The 6128-nt window shown below is 34.2% G+C and overlaps 1 long non-coding RNA gene across 1 annotated transcript; it reads right to left on the reverse strand.

Annotated features, from left to right (window-relative positions):
* Positions 1–2631: 2631 nt before the first annotated feature.
* On the reverse strand, positions 2632–5161 carry LOC150104977 (uncharacterized). Its single transcript, XR_016548568.1, has 2 exons — positions 5087–5161; positions 2632–2865 (listed from the first exon to the last, which is right to left on the reverse strand). It is a non-coding gene; the product is annotated as an uncharacterized LOC150104977 (long non-coding RNA).
* Positions 5162–6128: the final 967 nt, after the last annotated feature.

A 6128-nucleotide genomic window follows, 5' to 3' on the forward strand; every position in this document is an offset into this window, starting at 1 on the left:
ACCACCAGCTACAACTGGCGGCAGTGCACAGGAGCTGTTTTTCTACACTTACCCAAAGCATTTGACAAAATCTGGCATTTTGGACTCCTGCACAAACTTATCTCAGCCGGTACCTCACTAAAAATGGTTCATTTAATCCATTCATATATTCAGAATAGATCAATGCAAGTAAAAATCAACGGTTCTACATCCTCCCAGCACCACATCTTTGCTGGAGTGCAGCAGGGATCTCTACTGGCTCCATTGCTGTTCTCTATATACATGTCAGACATCCCGCACAATCCGATGACTTCCATTTTGGCCCTGTATGCGGACGATACGGCAATACTAACCAGATCTCTCAGACCCCATTTCATTACCAGAAAGCTTCAAGAAAACATTCTAAAGCTGGAAGGTTGGTTCTCTAAGTGGAGATTGGAAGTCAAACCCCAGAAAAGTTCAGCCTTTCTTTTCTCAAAAAAAAGGCCAATATCTCCTGCAGGAGATGTGTTACTATTCAATACTAAAATCCCCTGGCAGACAGAAACAAATTACCTGAGTGTAATTCTCGACAAAAAGCTATCTTTCAACCAACACATCAAGTCTGCGTGCGCAAAGGCATCTAAAGCCATAGCTCAGATCTATCCGCTAATTAATAGAAATAGCAAGCTCAGCAACAGAATCAAATTGCAGCTATACCAGATGATGATTCGTCCTATAATCACCTATGCCTCTCCAGCCTGGAGCCACACCTCTAATGCTAACATTATCAAAATACAAAGAGTGCAGAACAAGTGCTTGAGAATGATTCTGAACGCTCCGTGGTATGTTAGAAACAATCAACTTCATAGAGATGCAAATATTCCCTATATTTTCTCTTTTCTACAACCCTTAGCATCCAATTTTTTCCTAAAGACGTCCACACACCCCAACGATGTGGTTCAGCAAGCGGCAGCATACGAGGCAACGGACATATTCAAATATAGAAGATCAAATGCTAGATTAGCTTCCTTTAGCGATGTATAATCTCCATGCCCATTTAAGGCGAGCAAACTGCTCATAAAGTTTACCCTAACTGTAACCACAACAGATAGCGGGGAATATGAAAAGCATCTTGCTTCACCCCTAAAGACATAAATGGTAATTGTCAATTGAATATGGAAGTGCTAGGAAGGAATTTCATTATCCTGGGAGGGTAATGGATGGCAATGCTGTAGCCAATGAAGTTCTAACTGAGGCTCGGTTATTGCTGTTACCCTCCTGCCATGATCAGAGTTTTAATAGCTCAATAACACCTTATCCCTACACTGTCCTCTACAGATAACGGGGAAGACGAAAAGCATTCTTGCTTCGCCCCTTTAAGCCAGTCCTTATAAGGACTATAAGAATTGAATATTCATTCAATGGATAATCAGTAGATACAGGGCAATATTTCCAGTGAGTGCTTACGTGTTTCTTTTCTGAATTTTCGTTATTATGTATTTAAATTTTATATATATATATATATATATATATATTTAAATTATATGACATGCATGTGTTTTGTCTACATTTTAATCAAAGGTATAACAATTAAATTTTCTTTCTCTCTATATATATGTGTGTGTGTGTGCGTGTGTGTGAGTGTATACATATATATATATATTTATTTAAAAAATCGTGGTCACACCTTGACCTGTATATTGAGAGAAATAGTGCAGGTTAGAAATAGTTTACATATACGATGGGGGGGGGGGTCTGGAAAGCTCTTCTGATAAACACCTAGACAAAAATATTAAAATAACTGATATAAACCACAAGAAAGGATATACTAATAGCAGAGTTATGAAGATAACTTATATTCTTGTATGTTCTTTCTTGTGACTTATATCAGATGCTTTATTATCAAAACTAGGTGTTTACCAGAAATTTCCAGACCCCCTCCCTCGGTACGTAATATAATATAATATAATAATATATATATGTACTATAAATAAATGAAAATAGTATAGTAACGACCCACAAATAAAAAATCAGTCATTGCCTTTTATTTAGTTATTCCCTTACGCATCCAAAAAAAAAATCATAAGAGACTAAAACAATCTCCCTAATAAACTTTTATATGGATGAAATATATATCTGATACATATTAAATAAAAAATACTGTCACGGAGAAAGATATAAAAAAATTAAAATGCAAGAAAATGATATAAATGAAATAATTAAAATTAAATAATCATTTAGATTTATAAAAAATTATATAGATAAAAATAAAATTATTTATTAAATAAAATAATGTCTAAATGTAAAACCCCATTTTAAAAAAAAATATATATATAAATTCATTCTTGAATGCAATTTCTATGAACAAATGAAATACGCGTATGAGTTGTAATAATGTCAATTAGAAACCAAACTCCTGAAGTATTTTCTATAAGAAGTGTTTATAATTCGATCTAATTAAATCATTTCATTTCTGAATATTAAGGAGTTAGAAAGAAAATTGCATTAACTTGTGCTTTAAATTGATTTTGAATGGAAAGGCATTTTTGCGTATTGTTTATTAAGGTTTAATGTTTCCTAATGTTAAAAGTTGACGTAGCACTCATTACAATAAATATGTTATTATTAAAAAAAAGGAAAAAAAATCGAAAATACGTTGACAATGTTCGATGGAAAGCAAATGATCTTTATTGGTGTGAGAAGCAAGTTGCAACAAGTACAGTCATTTGTTTTTGAGCCTTTATTTTATTTTTTATTTCTTTACGTTTCGGTTTGCAAGTGTGGACAATATCAGTCTCCATCTGTCTCTCGTATAAGAAGCCAGCGAAGCACATTTTTAGAGTTGAAACGAATGCTGACGTATTCTTCTAATTCTCGCTGCATAGGATCACTTAGGCATCGCATCTGAAAGAAAATATGTAAGAAATACGTAAAAAAAAAAAAAAAATTCTAGTATTGATATGCATCAATAGTATGTAAGAAACACATAAACAACATCTTTAAAACATTGAGTTAAACTTACGACTAAGAATTTTGTTCTCAATAACTATGTAACCGCTCTCTCTCTCTCTCTCTCTCTCTGTGCGATTCTGATTTCTTACTTCCTTAATTTAAGGTATTATTTTCTTAATCTTTTCATTGGCTGTTGCACACAACTCAACCACATTTGCAATCCCTAAATGAACCTTGGCCAAGGCACAACTTAAAGATGTGCGACGATCGCAAAGATAACTTGAAATAAATGATTATAAATGATATCCTCGATCGGTTTATCCGTTTTTTTCCAGGAAGGGAGTTCATACGAGGTGCAGAGCAGCTAATGAGCCATTGTTTGTAAGCTGCTCTATTGATTACGCTCTATCACCAACATTATTACTAAACTTCCTCGCCACTTCACATTAATGTTTTATATAATCCCTTTCTCTCTCTCTTTATCGCTTTATATATATATATATATATATATATATATATATATATATATATATATATATATATATATATATATATATATATATATATATATATATATATATATATATATATATATATATATGTATGTGTGTGTGTATGTGTGTGTGTGTGTGTGTGTGTGTGTGTGTGTCTTAAAATCATGACTAGAACGGAAATTTTGGGAGATCATCTGAACGTATTTTCGCCAAAAGAAAAACAAAAATGATTATAAGAAGAACAGGATTATTATCTATCGGATTCTTGTTGCAAATGCAGCTCATCCTGAAGAAGATCAGCGTAATGTTGAAGATCAGGAGGATTATGTTTATAGCTCATTCTGCAGAGGATCGAGAGTATGTATAGATCACGCTCTAACTATATGTGCATTCTGAAGTGCATCGAGGAGATTTGGAACAACCGTCGTAAGGGAAAACGGATACATCAAATCAGCATTTATAACTTGACTAACCATCAACACATATTTCTGTAGATATGACATAAAATATTCTATCTTGATTGTTGACTTTCGAAGCAATTTTGTATATGAAAGGTTACGAGAGTCAAACACTTCACTAGTATTATGTTCTTTCTTTCACGCTAACTCTTAACCGGAATCCTGAGCAGAGAAGACATCCTTATAGGACATATCTGAATCCCACCACGACAAATAGTCTTTGGTAATATTATTTCCATTACCTAATTATTTCTTCTAAGATTAAGTTCCTAATCGTATTTATTAATAAGACCAGGGAAGGTGATATTTTCGACGTTAACAATACTGTCCAACGCAACCAAGTTTACTAGGCACGCACCGCCGGATATTTCAGAAGTTTAGAAAAGTTGTGTGTTAGTTAACTGAACTCCTGCGGGGGGAAGGTGATACATTACATTTTCTTGATTTTACTTAAAATATGAGTCGTAGGAAAAGAATGAATGGGAGAATAGATAATCAGAAGGAATCCCATCATGGGTAGATCGCAATGAATTTTTTCCCCAATAGAGAAAGTCATAATATTGATAAGAAAAATGAAAGAAATGAAATTCTTAGGAATTAAAGGGTGGAATGAAACTACGAACATTACAAGGTGGTCTACATGGATTAGTCTTGGTGAGGATTACAAAGGAATGAGAGAGAGAGAGAGAGAAGTAGTTTGCCGAAGGCCGACATTAACACATTAGTATTACTCTAACAGATGGGGAGGAAAAAAGTGAGTGAATGGAATAATAATTAAATTTGTGAGGAAGCTGTAAGGAACGATAGGAGAAATATTCAAATTCGGGTTACGAATTTGTACGAGCGAACATCCGACGATCGCATCATTTCTCTAAATCTTTCAATTTCAGCGGAACTTACGAAGTGATCGAGTGTCGGTGTTCGACTCTGTTGAAATCTTTTGACTCCTTCGCCTCTTAATACAATCAAAGAAGGACGTAAGTGTCTCTCTGTCTTTAAGGAGGCGAATAAAAATCTATTTTTGAATAAGACTGAATTATGTATAATAATAAGGGAATTTAATACAAAATAGGCGCCATACGAATTTTTAAATTTGATATCAGATCTACCTAATCACATCTCCCCCCCCCTCTCTCTCTCTCCAAGAAGGAAAAAAAAAAAAAACAGAAAGAAAGAAATGCTATTATCTTGGCATTTATACGGTAAATACTTCCCATTCACCTTATTTGAATATAAACAAGAATTCAGCGAGATGAAATGGACATTATTCCAACAATATTTACGCACAGTAAATAAATTCATAATCTTGTTGATTTCAGCAACAACAACAACAAAAAAAAAAAAAGCATCTATTTCAGATATCTGAGAAAGAAACTGTGTTTTTCGTATTGCATTGTTGCGTCACAAACACGCTTGCTGAAAGAATATGTATCACGTAGTAAGCTTCCATTGTGACGTAACAATAACGTTCATTTTCTCTGTGTTATCAGAACAGGGCTTAATATCTTCTGTTTCATGCTAGGTAAACGCTGTTGTTTTCTAACTATTATATCAAAATATATTCATATTTGCACTACGCACATATTTACTAAATAATCAGCTGTATTAAAGTTATCATTTGGAATTGCGATTGCCTTTGTATTTAACATTAATGTTTCCGAATTCCTATTTTTGATATATAATTGATGCAATTTTCTCAATTGTATTGCTGTTCGAATCTGAAAATTCGCTTCCATGTATCCCCAACTATTTAATCTGATTGGGAATCCTCGAACGTAATGAAAAGTCATTTATTGAAACGGTTACAAAATAAAACCAATCATCTCATCTACTAGATACGGTCGCTTACGACATTCTAGAAGCGGATTTGACGCATTTGTGCGAGAATTTCGTTTCACACCTACATTACAGTGGACGTAGTTGAAGCGTTTGCTTACATCAACGTTCTACTGTTACTTAGCAACAACGCCTATTTCCTAGAAACCTGCCATGCGCACTTCATTAGTAACAATGTTAGGGATTAGCCAGTATAGCACCAGCCAATATTTCGGGGGTGAATCATTAAAACTAAGTGAGTGTGAGCGTTCGTAACAAACTACAGGGAACGTGAGGTGTGGGGGGAGGGGAGGGGAAGGGAATTGGGAAACCTAAACGAGAAAATTAGAACGTGTTTAAAATCGATCTGAATTCAAAGACGAATTTAGATAAGAAGAGCCAGATGGGAACGAATGAATTGCACACGCACACATACACACACACGCAA

This window comes from Typopeltis vanoorti, chromosome 7, assembly GCF_054136105.1.
Source record: "Typopeltis vanoorti isolate ZY-2024b chromosome 7, IOZ_Tvanoo_1.0, whole genome shotgun sequence".
Classification (NCBI taxonomy): domain Eukaryota; kingdom Metazoa; phylum Arthropoda; class Arachnida; order Uropygi; family Thelyphonidae; genus Typopeltis; species Typopeltis vanoorti.